Source organism: Leucoraja erinacea, chromosome 18, assembly GCF_028641065.1.
Source record: "Leucoraja erinacea ecotype New England chromosome 18, Leri_hhj_1, whole genome shotgun sequence".
Lineage (NCBI taxonomy): Eukaryota > Metazoa > Chordata > Chondrichthyes > Rajiformes > Rajidae > Leucoraja > Leucoraja erinaceus.
Window position 1 is genome coordinate 30,238,368 of NC_073394.1, and position 15,166 is coordinate 30,253,533.

The window sequence follows — 15,166 nt, forward strand, 5'->3', positions numbered from 1 at the left end:
GTCAGAGATTTAAACGGTGCAAAGGGTTCCAGGAAAGGGTGCTACGATGACCAGCGTTGTGATACAGCTTCAAGGACTGACCTTTGCTTCTAAGTTTGATCGGTGCATCAGCTGCTCCCACGTGCATTAGGAAGGCGGGGGTCTAATAACGGGACTGGTGAAATGCGTGTCACCCTCCCGACGTTACCCGGACTAGAAGCAAGTAGCGGCTTCGCAAAGTTTTCTTTTGGGAATCTAATGATTCCACTTCGCACCCACGCCCGCCCTCACCCTCGCCTCCCGGGCCGGGCAATGGGCTGCAAACTCGAAGCTCCGCCTTGGGAGTTCGGAGATGTGCGAGTCAGCCGGGCATCACACGGGCGCGTCTTTATTCCCATTCTCTATCATTGCCCTAGTTCTATACTCTCCTTCTGTCTCGACAGCTCACAGGCTTGCTAATTAAAGCATAGATCACGAGCTTTCAAAAGTGTACAGAGCTTTTGGAAAAATAAGTGGTTTAGTTGTCAATTAGCGACAAAGGACTGTATCCAAAACCATAAATTCGATGAGAAGGTTGAACCATCTATATGTAGTCTAGCCCTACAATGATCAATGTAAAGTAGCCTCTGGGGGTTAATGTATATATTAGAGCTGGGAGACCGAGAGGCTCCGTGGTGATTGGCTGTATTCGCATTACATCACCTCTGCTGGCTTGCCGGTATTTCTATGGTTTGAAAACAGATAGTCAGTAGTTGGTGAAGCAGCATCGCATCTTACTCAGTCTCAACTAGCTCTTGGAACTCAACTTAACCGCTGCTCCTTAGCATCAACAAACAAACTCGACACCGCCAAGCGGGCAGGGTTAATACATCCACAGGCAGAAGAACATGGTCGGAAGAAGTGGTTCGACTGGCGTCAATAGTGGATGAAGGTTGCCGATACCTGACAGATACGCGGGCAGGTAAACATTTACCCCCGAAGTTCTGGTCAACTGCTGCCAAGGATTGTAACCACGTCTTAGAAAATCATCGCCCTTGTGTCATGAGATGACTGAAGATTTCTGGTAAGTGTTACTTTATGGCAGGTTCCCTTTTTGAGATGGGTAAAAAGTCACCCTGCACCCGAAATGTTCACACGATACCACGTTATTAGACTGGGCACTTGAGCAATTCTCCATGCGTGTTCGTGCTGCCTATTAGTACGTTTACTTTGATATTTTACTGGTGTTAGTTTGAACTAATGTCTATAACCAGACTTGAGAAGTTTTTCTTTGCAACTTCGGTTCCTCGTGAAAAGGTTGCACAGCGCAGTGTTGCTAAAATCGGGTACTGGTTTGAGTAAAAATGTATGAACCTTTGCATTCACAGTTATTGCTAAAACTGCCCCCTTTACACACTGGAACAAGTCTTTAACGGATGTAAATCTGTTTTAACCTCGCGTCGGCAAATATCAGAAAAGCTTGTTAGGAATCATCTTATCGATAGAAGGTCTTGAATTGGTTTTCCAGGTCAATGGATCATTTAGTTTCATGTCCCTTAACCCAGTGCTCCCATAATGTTTGCCAGAATTAAACGCACGAGATAATATTCAAAAATATGTCTCCTTTAATCAAAAATCGCTCAAAAATGATTTTAAAACGCTGCCGTTCTTGTACACAGTCAACAGAGTGATTTCCCACCCTCCAGGTGTAATTAATAAATCTCAACTAATCAACGTGAAATAACTGGGACAGTGACTAACAGCCGCGACAGGCTTCACTGTAAGTCCGTGTGCCTCGTTCATCAGCAGAACTTCAATTATCATTGTCAAATAATAAGTAATACATTTAAAGATTACCCCCGAACTAAATCTTAATCACCATTCGTGAGACGGTGAATGTAGTTTATATCTCAGTGTACCTGGTAATTGAAGACGCCTTTTCTAATTAGAAATTGGCATTGCAACCAATCCACCGGACAATGCTTACATATCCTTGATCAACGGATCCAAGCAGCACATCAACCGAAACAAGTTCACCAACCAACCAAAATCCATCCATGTTAGAACCATTCGGCACCAAAGCAACCTACATCTCCTAAAAAGGAAACAACAATCTATACATATTTCAACTCATTAATAGCATAACTAATTTGTCCGTGTGCTCAGTTACAACATTTCTCAACCCAATAAGAGTAATGCCCCTGTCCCACTTAGGAAACATGAACGGAAACCTCTGGAGACTTTGGGCCCCACCCAAGGTTTCCGTGCGGTTCCCGGGGGTTGCAGGTGGTTGCCGAAGGTTGCAGGTAGTGGAAGCAGGTAGGGAGACTGACAAAAACCACCGGGAACCGCACGAAAACCTTGGGTGGGGCACAAAGTCTCCAGAGGTTTCCGTTCAGATTTCCTAAGTGGGACAGGGACATTAGACACGCGTCTAGCCAAACGAGCCTCGCCAAGAAGTAATCAAACCATGTCCAACGTAAGTAAGCACTAGGATTCAAATAGAAAAGCACTTCAAATTTCAATTTGGTCCAAAACAAGCTGGCAAGATACAAACGCCACCCATTCCTTCTCGCCTGAGATGCTACCTGGCCCGCTGAGTTACTCCAGCATTTTGTGTCTACCTTCGATTTAAACCACCATCTGCAGTTCTTTCCTACACACGCTGGCACGTACACAGGTGTGCCACATTGTTGAGGAATGAGGTATAATTGGTGCATTAAACTTACGCAGGGCGAGTTTATTAAAGAACTATTTAGAACAAATCCCTGTACCTATTGATTTTAATTATGGTGCCTTTGCGCACCAAATGGAAGCATTTCCAGTACTGGAAGTACTCTCGTGTGTGAAACATACTGGAAAGTGGCCGGGGTTCACTTCATACATTAGAACCCCCCTTCCCAACAACTGTAACTCCCTCTAAAACGCGGGACAACCCACAAATTAATATCAAATCTGGAAACGACTGCATCGTTCTGCGACTTCGTGCAGGTGTATCTGTCCTAACCCGACAGATGCACATTCTGTGGACGGTCATCTGGAAGGCACTTCAATGCACATTGCAGTCGGCATCCTAGTTGATCTCATAACTTCTGGGCATTTTCTATTGATCTCGATATAAATCACAAAATGTGTCCCCGGGTGCTCTTCGGCCAAAGCAAATCCTATCCCCTGCTTAGTGACGGTCCCCTTAAGATCCCGTGATGGAACATTACCAGAAAAGAACTGGAAAGCGGGAGGAATCTGTGCACAGCGGGAAAAGACAAGGAAACACAAGGAAAAACATAAGGAAGTTCTGCGGAAATTCACACTGTCCGCACATAAAAAGCTAGCCACGATGCCAGAAGCATCCCATTTGGGAGCCCACCCCCCGAGGCACCATCTCGGGGGAGATAAAACTTCCGAAGGTGAATCCCACGAATTGGACACAAGACGTGGAAACTCCTCCCCTGACCTTTCATGGGAAAGCGCCCGGGATGAAGACGCCGGCCACTCATTCGTTAGCTACCGATCTATTATTGACATGTTTCATGTTGTGGCAGATTGTGTACGCTACACGTCATTAAACTGATAGTTTTGTAGAGAGAGACCCGTTTACAGCTGGACATGTAGATAGGTGACTCTGTGCAGTGGGTTGAGAACTGGGGCAGTGGCTACAAGCGAGAAAGGAATGGAATTGAATAGGGATGAAAGAGGAATGTATTATAATGTCTTGGACCAGGACCATTACCAAGGTTGGGGTTATGTAATAGGGGGGAGGAGAGTTACAAATGTCAGGGATGAAAATGCTATCAGAGAAAACCCTCACATGTATCGGGAAGCCAGACACCAGTAAACTGACTGAGAACAGGTCATTCGCTGAGAATATGTACCGCTGAAATGCGGAATGGCGCAACTTGGGCGGAAACAAAGCAACCCTTGGGGGGACATTCAAGTCACGGAGACGTAGCGGAGACAGTTGTCGGTACAAGGTTCAATAAAGCAAAGTGGGGTGAAAGGGGGAAGAGTGAAAACGGACCAGTTCGGACCAAGATGAACGCAAGTGAGGATGAACAGTAGTAATCAAAATGATTGCAAACGGGAAGAAAAGACGGACGAGTGGCTGCAGCAACAAGTTTAACCCCGACCCGAACGTAGCGCGGGGTCGTCCGTCTAAAGTCGGAGGATTCGCCGTCTCAAGAGACACAGCCAATATTTGTCTGACGTGTTCATATGTTCATAACTTATAGGAGCACAATCAGGCCATTCGACCCAACTAGTCTACTCCGCCATTCAATTATGGCCGACCTATCTTTCCCTCTCAACCCCATTCTCCTGCCTTCTTCCCACAACCCCTGACACCATACTAATCCTTAACGATACCCAGTGACTTGGCTTCCATAGCCGCCTGCTGCAATGAATTCCACGGATTTACCACCCTGTCTGCAAGGACGATGTTGTAGATCACTTCTGGTCGACATTCTCGCACCACAGGTCCAGGTGGCAATGTCTGCCCTCGCCACCCACTGCCACCCACGCCCCCGTTAAACAGCCCCTCCTTCCTCCCCCCCCCCCCCCCCCCCCCCCGAAATATCCACGACTGTGGATCCACCAGTTATTTGTTTAATAATACCGCCCGTCTCATTGTTACACAAAGTTTGCCCTTCACCGTTCAAACTTGAGATTTTGGGAGTATCTAGATTTTGTGGATTGGTTGCAGGATTGCCTTTCCTATTAGCTCAACTAACAGATTCGCCAAATCAAATTTCCGTCTGTGATATATTACCTGTGCGGCTTGAGAGAACCTTTCCCAAATCGCGCGACTATATAGTAGAGAGCGCGGCAGACCTGTACAGCATGGATATTCCAATCTATCATAGAATGGCCCAACTCCATCAGATATCTATACAGTTCCCTTTCCATGACTACTATTGACTCTTCATCTACCAATGTACGGTCAAGTGCATGCCAAACTCCGGTTACTCATTGCATAACAGTTTTTTCTACGTTACCATATCAGAGTTTGTATGATATGGAATGACTGGTTATTTTGCCTATCTGTCCACGCCTGTGTATTCTTCTTACCAACCGTTGGAAACGGGTTCTCCTAATCCACTTGAACTCTTTCTCATTTTAATCGTTACCATCAAATCTTCTTCCACGGGAACAATAAGGGATTCTGCAGCTTGTCCTTGTTAGAGTTATCCCGGGGTCCCCGACCACTCCAGCCCACATATTTTGTATCCTCCCCGAAGCCGTTTCCCTCTTCCCAGCGTAGAATTTCCATAATGTTACACAGCACACCAGCTTGGATATCTCCGCTGGTCGGGAACCCTCCGCGGAAGGAGTTGACGGGAAGGGTTTCCCTCGCCACGAGAAAGGGACATCACAGAATGGTTTGGGGTTTTGTGAAGATGGATACAAAATGCCAGAGTAACTCAGCGGGTCAGGCAGCATCTCTGGAGAAAAGGAATAGGTGACGTTTCGGGTCGAGATGCTGTTATGCAGCAACAACGGTTCTTCTTAAGATTAAAGCCATTGTGCAGATCTTCCTTTGTAAAGAAAATGCACTACCATTATGAGGCTTTGCAAAGTGACTACCTGCTGGCCCTAGGGATGGAGGGATAAACTATAACTGAACAGTAAATGGAAACCCAAAAACAAAATTGCAAACAAATCAATAGAAAAAAGATAGGAATGGTAGGAAAATGATTCATCCATGATTCATCCATGGAACAATGGCTAACGTGTTAAGGGTGCAGAGTTGGCAGAATGCCACGTCAGTTAGAAACACCGTTGCCATTTGGACAATCCCCCTGAAACCCATTCAACCTTATGACTCTGCACATCTGTCATCAAGCCATAAACATCTTGGAAGTTTGTCACTAATTAATTTCTGTTGCTGCAAGTGGTTGGTACTTACACAAAATATTTGACGTTGTTGAAGATGCTGAAAATCCTTATTTTAATTTCAAAGCTTCTAAACAAACCAATTATCTCAGTTAGAGATGGAATTCATGTTCATTGGCACGGAGCACAACTGGGAGATTGAACAGAGGTATGTATGAGAAGGATTACCTGCTCGGAGAGAGGAATGGACCTTGGCCATAATCACGTTGGGATCAATTCTCTTATCTCAGCTTCAGTGGGGAGCAATGTGGTAGAGGCTTACTCTATGTGAAGAAGGCTTGAGCCATGACAGTGACCTCAGAGCAGGCCATAGACCATTTCACCATAGAAATCGATATGACCACAGCCATGACCCTTTATGTGTTTGGTCCTTACTGGAATGAACTAGAGATGTTTGCAACAGTTCACATTTTGGAGATCACTGTTACATCAAAGGTAGCAGATTATATTTCATTTCTTTTGACAGAGAGAAGGCAGGGAAAACAAGTTGAACTATGAGGAATGCAGGCATCCTCAATGCATTGTGCGGCAGTGAGTACACACCAGACACTTTATGGATGCTGCATTTTAACTCTGAGCTCACAGCAATTGAAGGGATTCCAGTCCCCCAACTTCAACTCAGTAAGTGACAGTATATCGTGTACCATGCAACTATAATGACACAGCAATTGTGACATATTCATTGTATGATAATCTACTCTGTCAGCTATATTTAAAACACTGTGACAAACAAAAGGCTTGTTTTACACATGGAGAAAACAGTATAGAAACAGATCCTTTAGTTTAACTCACCACGTCAATGCTGAGCATGAGTTACTCATCCACACTAATCCTATTTACCAGCACTCGGTGACATGGGCTTTCCATTGTTGATGTGATCTTGACTCCAATGCACATTCCTGCCTATGTGGGGAATGTGCATGCATCATCATCATCATCATCATCATTGAAAACATCAACGGGCACAGTGCCTTACAATGCTACGTATGACAGTGATCGCAACTTCTGCTGAAGTGTGGATGGCCGTTGGCTCGCTGGGAGCTCATCCGCCCTTTGATAGGTCTTGTGTTTGGTCCTGCTGGGGGTCGACAGCCTCCTCCTCACCTGGCAAACCAGGTGGGGGCGACGGTTTAGTCACCAACTATCTGACCATGGAGCAGGGAGCATGGGATTATATGGTACCCGTGGCTGTGGGAACTCCCCCCAACCTGACCTCAATGTGACCCATACACCTATAACACATGGGATAGGGCATGCTTCTGCTTCCTGGGATTGCTCTTGCAGAGTCTTGGAAAACTCTGCAATTTGTGGAATTAGATTTATACTGTACAACCTCATCAATTGGCCTTTGCCGAAACTCACTGGTGAGCAAGTGAGGAGCAAAAGGTGCAGGACGAGGAAGAGGGGAAAGACGAGGAGGACAAGGGAATTGAAGAAGGTTAGACAGACCTTCTCAAGCTGGAGAGTTTGTGAACAACTTGTCCAATTGCAACAGCAATAAACATGACCCCAATTCATTCACCCAAAAGCTCAAGCTTTGCTTGTCCCTTGATCCCAACGAGTACGTCTGCTTATTTGCAAAGCAACAATAAATGCCAATGTAGAATAAACATTGCCAATTACATTTACAGATCATAATGCAACAATAACCTTCTGCATCAACAAATCGCCCTTTCTTGTCTTCCATGTGCCTTTGCCTGTCCAGGCTACAATCTCCTTTGAACTGGGGAATCTATAGCTAGAATGGTAAGAATATAAACTGTTTACATGAGAACAGACAGAATCTGCTAGACATAAACTTGAATTTTCATGGCCGGCCAAATATATTAAATAGACCTTAAAAGCAAAACACAATGATAGAAATCTGAAATAAAGACCGGAAATAATCTCTCAATGGCTAACAGCTTAATACCTCAGCCTGTTCCCACGTTGTGTGGCTCCAAGACTTTTAAAGAGGCTGCAGGAGCAAAGGTACAATGAGAAGAACTCTCATCTCAGTCAACTTCCAAAGTTAGTGTGGGAAACAACTGATGGCAACAAAAGTGAAAAGAAGTGAATGTGTTTCTTCACTCCACTGTATTCCACTCTTCTATCTATTGCTCTGCCATCATTGAGGCACCAGGTTGTGCTCCCTGGGATTCAGAAAGATGAAGTCATGTTGTATGGAGGGTAAAAGATGCATTACGGTCCTGTACTTTCTGCAGTATGGGAATGAAAACAAATTGTGAGATGAGGATAGCATCATCTGTATCTTAGTGTCACAGACTGCCTTCTACCCTTTTGACTTTACTTTCAACATTAGAGATACAGCGTGGAAACGGGCCCTTCAGCCAACCGAATCCCCGCGCACTAACACTATCCTACAAACTAGACACGATTTGCAATTTTTATCGAAGCCAAGTAATCTACAGTACAAACCTGTAAGTCTTTGGAGTATGGGATGAAACCAGAGCACCCGGAAAAAACCCACACAGTTACAGGGAGAACGTACAAACTCCACACAGACAGCACCTATAGTCAGGATTGAATCAGGGTCTCTGGCGCTGTAAGGCAGCAACTCTTCCGCTGCGCCACTGTGCCACCTGTCACTGTGCTAATTACGATATTATGCTGCGATCGTATATATTAGCATGCAGCACTGCATGAAGAAGTTACCTGCATCAGACGCAGGGAACATAGATTAATACCATATTGTAAACCACACTATTGTTTCCCAGCCTTTCAAATTTAGCTTTGATTTGGCATTTAGAGAATGAATAAATGAAGCTGAGCATTGACTTGTTAAAGGCAAATTCTGCTTGACTAACTTGACCAAGTAGTGGAAAAAGCATTGGGTAATCTGGTTAGAGTACAGAGTGCACACACAGCTTCAAACAAATGTCTGAAAGTGAAAAGAGGTGAATGTGTTGCTTTAAATGTGGCCGTATTTAGAGTGTTTAGTTCAATTTTGGTTACCATTTCATCAGAAAGGTGTTGTCAAACTGGAAAGGGTACAGAGAAGATTTACAATGATGCTGCCAGGATTTGGGAGCCTGAGTTATAGGGAGAGGTTGAGCAGCATGGATTCTATTCCTTGGAGCGCAGGAGGGAGAGATGTGATCTTATAGAGGTTTACAAAATCATGAGAGGAATAGATTGGGTCAATGCCCAGTGTGGGGGAGTCAAGAACCAGTTTGAGGTGAAAGGGAGGCAGAGATTTGGTGAGAACCTAAGGGGTAACTTTTTTTACACAAAGGGTGATGGGTGTATGGAATGAGTTGCCGGAAGAGGTAGTTGAGGCTGAAACCATTGCAATGTTTATGAAATATTTAGATAGGTCCATGGATAGGGTAGGTTAGAGGGATGTGGGCCAAATGCAGGCACGTGGGACTAGTATAGATGGAGCATGTTGTTTGGTGTGCTCAAGTTGGGCTGTACGGCCTGTTTGCACGATGTATCACTCTATGACTATGTAATGCCATTAGCACATTTATACTGCATTGCACTTGAAATATAATGCTGCACAGTTGTAAAATTGTCTAGAAAGCATGTAATCGTGAATGGTGGCTTTTTCCCACTGGACAGAAGCAAACAGTGATGCTCCTCACTAATTAGGACCAATGCTCTTTTTAAATTATTCTTAGCATGGTCTTGGGTGCACAGATATAACTGAAATGTCTGCAAGTGATACGAAACTGAGAAATGCAGTGAAGCATAAGAAGAATTCAAGAGGTGACAACAGACTGATTAAATATGTGGGAATATGGTGGTTGAAATGTAACAAAGAGAAGCTTTTTGGTTGGAAGAATGAGGGCATAACATAAATCATATGATCCTATAGTGACCACAGGAGATGGGTTACTTGGGATTATAGGCACACGTATCTTTGGATGTGGGAGGACAAGTTCAGAAGGCTGTTAGAAAATTTGAGATTGTATTAGTTATCAGAGAAGTAGAGTCTTGGAACAAACATGCTGCGTGTTTATGAACCACTGAAAAGGCCTTAGATTGATTTATTCTAGTCATATTATTTACAGAAGTCTCCAACGTCCTTGGAAAATATTAGAACATAAAACAATGCAGTGCAGGAATGGGCTCTTTGGTCCCCAATGTTTGTGCCGAACTCGATGCCATGCTAAATACACCACGCTCATCTGCCTTATGATCCATATCCCTCAATTCCTTGCACTTCCCTGTGCCTATCTAAAGGTCTCTTAACCACCACTATTGTATCTGACTCCACCATCACTCCAGCCCCCCACTACTCTCTGCATAAGAAACTTACCCGCACATCTATATAAAATTTTCCCCCTCTCACCTTATAGCTACGCCCTCTGGTGTTGGACATTTCCACCCTGTGAAAAAGGTTCTGATTGTCTACGCTATCGATGCCTCTCATAATTTGATATATTTCTATCAAGTTTTCCCTCGACCTCCGACATTCCAGAGAATTATTCAGAAGGCATTGACTAGAATGATGGCCAGCATTGCCTGACACTTAGAGCAGAGAAGGATAGAGGATTAGACAAAGGACTTCACTCACGAGTACTGTTGATAGGGTTGATATTGAAATAGTTATTTCAGTGGCTGAAGAGTCAATAACCAGAGAGCACAGATTGAAGTTGGTTAACAAAGGTATCGCTGGTTAAATGAGGACAGATATTTTGCAGAATGAGTTTCTGTGCTTTGGAATACACCATATGAAAGGAAAATGGAAGATTAATCATAAGAACTATGCAAAGAAAAGTTGATCAATATATGAAGGCTTAAATTTTAGAGCTGTGGGAAAGACTGCCAATCACCATCCCCCCCCCGGACACTTATTATTTTTTATTCAAATCGTTTGCTATGTCGCTCTTCAAGGGAGATGCTAAATGCATTTCGGTGTCTCTGTACTGTACACTGACAATGACAATTAAAATTGAATCTGAATCTGAATCTGAAGACTAAAGGACTGAAGTTCATTGGTGAAGTCTACTAAAGAGCTGCCTTCTCTGGTCAATAAAATATCGTGAAAAATATCTCTTCTTTTCTTCTGGCAACAAATAGTATTTTCTTTACATTTGAAAGATGCTTATATTTCAAAGGCTAGCTTAGCAACACAGACATTTTTGTATTTGACTGTCTCTGACTTAAATTGCAGTCTAATTATTTATCGAGAAGTATGCACTGATAATGTCAACCATGTTCTACTTTTCCATCCAGCATATTCTTCAAGAGATGCAGTGAATGGGGGGGATATACCCCCCTTCTAGAATTATGCCATCTCAATCTGTTTATTACTACTGGGGCAGGACAGGACTATCTTAGGGTTTTAGCTGCATAGCTGTTGGGAAAGCTTAAGTCCAGTGTCAAAATGATACAGCTAGGCACGATCCCAAACAATCTCAAGCTCCAAATAAAAATGAACAACCACCTTTATACTGAAGCAAATAATGAGCCACTAAGAGGTATCTTCAAGAGGGTCTAATGCCGAGCTGTGTCACCTAAGGCAGATAAATCCCCAGGGCCAGATGGTCTGCATCCCAGAGTACTCAAGGAGGTAGCCCTAGAAATCGTGGATGCATTTTCCAATGTTCTCTCAATTGGATCAGTTCTTGTGGACTGGAGGGTAGCCAATGTAACTCCACTTTTTAAGAAAGGAGGGCGAGAGAAAACAGAATTATAGAGCAGTTAGCCTTACATCAGTAGTGGGGAAGATGCTGGAGTAGATTATTAAAGATGTTATTGCAGCACATTTGGAAAGCAGCGATGGGTTTATGAAGGGGAAATCATGCTTGACTAATCTTTTGGAATTTTTTGAGGTTGTAACAAGTAGAATGGATAAGGGAGAGTCAGTGGATGTGGTGTATCTGGGCTTTCAAAAAGCCTTTGACAAGGTCTCACACAAGAGATTAGTGTGCAGAATTAGAGCACATGGTATTGGGGGTAGGGTATTGAAATGGATAGAGAACTGGTTGGCAGACAGGATGCAAAATAATAGGAATTAATGGGTACTTTTCAGAATGGCAGGCAGTGACTAGTGGGGTGCCGCAAGGCTCGGTGCTGGGACCCCAGTTGTTTACAATATTTATTAATGATTTAGATGAAAGGAATTAAATGTAACATTTCTAAATTTTCAGATGACACAAAGCTGGTGGCAGTGTGAGCTGCGAGGAGGATGCTATGAGGCTGCAGTGTGACTTTGATAGATTGGGTGAGTGGGCAGAAGCATGGCAGATGCAGTATAATGTGGATAAATGTGAGGATATTCACTTTGGTGACAAGAACAGGAAGGCAGATTCTTATCTGAATCGTGTCAGATTAGGAAAAGGGGAAGTGCAATAAGACCTGCGTATGCTTGAACATCAGTCACTGAAAGTAAGCTTGCAGGTACAGCAGGCAGTGAAGAATGCCAAAGGCATGTTGGCCTTCATTGCAAGAGGATTTGAGTTTAGGAGCAAGGCGGTCCTACTGCAGTTGTACAGGGCCCTGGTGAGACCGCACCTGGTGTATTGTGTGCAATTTTGGTCTCCTAATTAGAGGAAGGAGATTATTGCTATTGAGGGAGCGCAGCGTAGATTCACCAGGTTAATTCCTGGGATGGCCGGACTGACATACGATGAAAGAATGGGTTGACTGGGCTTGTATTTGCTGGAATTTTGAAGGATGCGAGGGGATCTTATAGAAACATATAAAATTCTTTGAGGATTGGACAGGGTAGATGTAGGAAAAATGTTCCCGATGTTGGGAGAGTCCAGAACTAGGGGTCACAGTTTAAGAAAAAGGGGTAGGCCATTTAGGATTTCACCCATAAAACATTTCACCCAGAGCGTTGCGAATCTGTGGAATTCTCTGCCACAGAAGGCAGTGGAGGTCAATTCACTGGATGTTTTCAAGAGAGAGTTAGATTTAGCTCTTAGGGCTAATGGGAATCAAGGGTATGGGAAAAAAGGCAGAGCTCATTTTGGATGGTCAGCCATGATCATATTGAACAGGCTCGAAGGGCCAAATTTCCTACTCCTGCACCTATTTTCTATGTTTCTTTCTATGTTTCCATGCCTTCTTTCTGTGTCATTACTTTTTATTCATTATGACCAAACGGTGTGCTTGATTTCGAATTATAGAGTCATGCATTGTGGAATCAGGACCTTCAGCCCAACTTGCTCACACCGACCAACATGTCATCTACACATGTCCCACCCTGCCTGTGTTAGGCCCATATCTCTCTAAACCTATTCTATCCATGTACCTTTCAAAATGTTTCTTAAACATTGCAATACTACCTGCCTCAACTATCTCCTCCAGCAGCTCGTTCCATACACCCACACCCTTTGTGTAAAGAAGTTACCCATCAGGTTCTTACTAAATCCTTCCCCCGTTACCTTAAACCTATGTCCTCTGGTTCTCTGGTCAAGAGAATGGGCGTTTACGTATTCCTTTCATGATTTGTACGCCTCTGTAAGATCACCCCTCATTCTCCTGCGCTCCAAAGAATAGAGTTATAGCCTGTTCAACCTCTGCCTATAGCGCAGGCCCTCAACTCCTGGGAACATCGTTGTAAATCTTCTCTGCACCCTTTCCAGCTTGACAACATCTTTCCTATAGAATGGTGTCCAAAATTGAATACAATCATCTAAATTGGGCCTCATCCAACGTCGTATACAACTGCAACACAATCTACCAACTTCTATACTCAATACTCTAATACATGAAGGCCAATGTGCCGAAAGTCTTTTGACTACCCTATCTACCTGTGATACTATTTTCTCTTTAGAAACAATTCTACAGCTGAGCAGTGATTGGAATCTCTCCCCGGAATGGCCAACTAAAATCATTAGTTGAGTTTGTACCTAAAAATCAGTTTCCTAAGGAATAAGTCTGCTCCTGTCTGGAAACCATCTTCCTAAATAATGAGGTCAGTCTGGTTAAAAAATAATCTAGTTATTTGCTCAAATGTCATGGCCACTTTCTTGTAAAAAAAAACAACTTTCAGAGCCACAATCTAATTAAAGAGCAATTACACTTACTTGAAATAGTTTTCATTTTGAGTAAAGGTTTCAGTCATTTTCTTGCACTGAGTACATCAAATGTTAATATAATAGGATCTTGCAAATGTTAGACTATGAAATGGCCAGCTAAATTGTTTGTTTACATGAGCAAAAAAGTATTTATTACAATTTTAACCATAATTTTAAATTATTTTAATTACATGTGTCAATAACGAGAAATTTTATTAAGAAACCACAGCTGATGTTTAACAGCTGCATTGTTATTATAAGCCTGGGTTCTCATTTTTTAAAGTACAGCCTAGTTAATGGTAATTTGCTTTTTATTCGTTTTATTCAAATGGCAACTTAATGTCAAATAATGCAATGGTTTTAAAATGCAGAAATAGGGCAACGATGAAAATAAAGATTATCATCAGAAAAGCACAATTATTTCTATAATTATAATTGATATTTCTTATCATAAATCTTTGCAGGATTCACGATTGGTGCAAATACACACAGCGAACCCCCAGATCATATTGGCATCCAAGCACAATCTTATCTCCTGAACTCGTTAAGTAGTTGGTCGAGCATCCAGTGGCTTGAAATGTTGACCAGAAATACAAATTTGCATCCCTCCATGGCTGGGGAATTTGACTAAGTAATGAAATAAATCAGGAATTATAAAGATGGGATCGGCAACGATGAGGCTAAAACCACCAGATTATTGTCAAAAACGCATCAGTTCACAAATGCTGCCTCACAGCACCAGAGACCCTGGTTCAATCCTGACCTCAGGTGCTGTCTGTGTGGAGTTTGCATCTTCTCCCTGGGACCGCGTGGGATTCCTCCGGGTCCTCCAGTTTCGTCCCACATCCCAAAGACATGCGGGTTGGTAGGCTAACTGGCCTCTGTACATTCCCCCAACTGTGTTGGGAGTGGGTGCGAAAGTGGGGCCACATTGAACTAGTATGAACAGGTAATTGATAGTCAGTGTGGGCTTGGTGGGCAGAAGGGCCTGATTCCATGCTGTATCATTCAATCATATCCATGAAAATCAGAAGGATGTCTGGTTACCATTCTGGAATACTAATAAATATGATGCAATAACAACACCAGGACAACGTTTTTGGAAATGTGCAGGTCGATGGTAGAATTTATGACGATTTAATTAAGCTAGTCAATTTTTGCAATAGTTATTTGTTGGAAAAGAAGAGCTAGAATGAGAAAAGGCATGGTATATACGTCATTCTCATGAATACAATGACCTGGATTGTAGATAAAGGGGAGGTCTAGACCGAATGACAGCTTCACCTCTCTCTTTGTGTTTTATACATGTACGGTATAACAAATACAGTACTGCGGTGACT

General features: G+C 43.2%; 1 protein-coding gene across 1 annotated transcript in view; it reads left to right on the forward strand.

The window, feature by feature from the left end:
• Window positions 1-381: 381 nt before the first annotated feature.
• chrm4a (cholinergic receptor, muscarinic 4a) overlaps window positions 382-15,166 on the forward strand; it is a 64,706-nt gene continuing 49,921 nt past the window's right edge. Inside the window, exon 1 of the mRNA XM_055649717.1 lies at window positions 382-1,042. The gene's annotated coding sequence lies outside the window, so the exon portion shown is untranslated. The remainder of the gene's footprint in view (window positions 1,043-15,166) is intronic.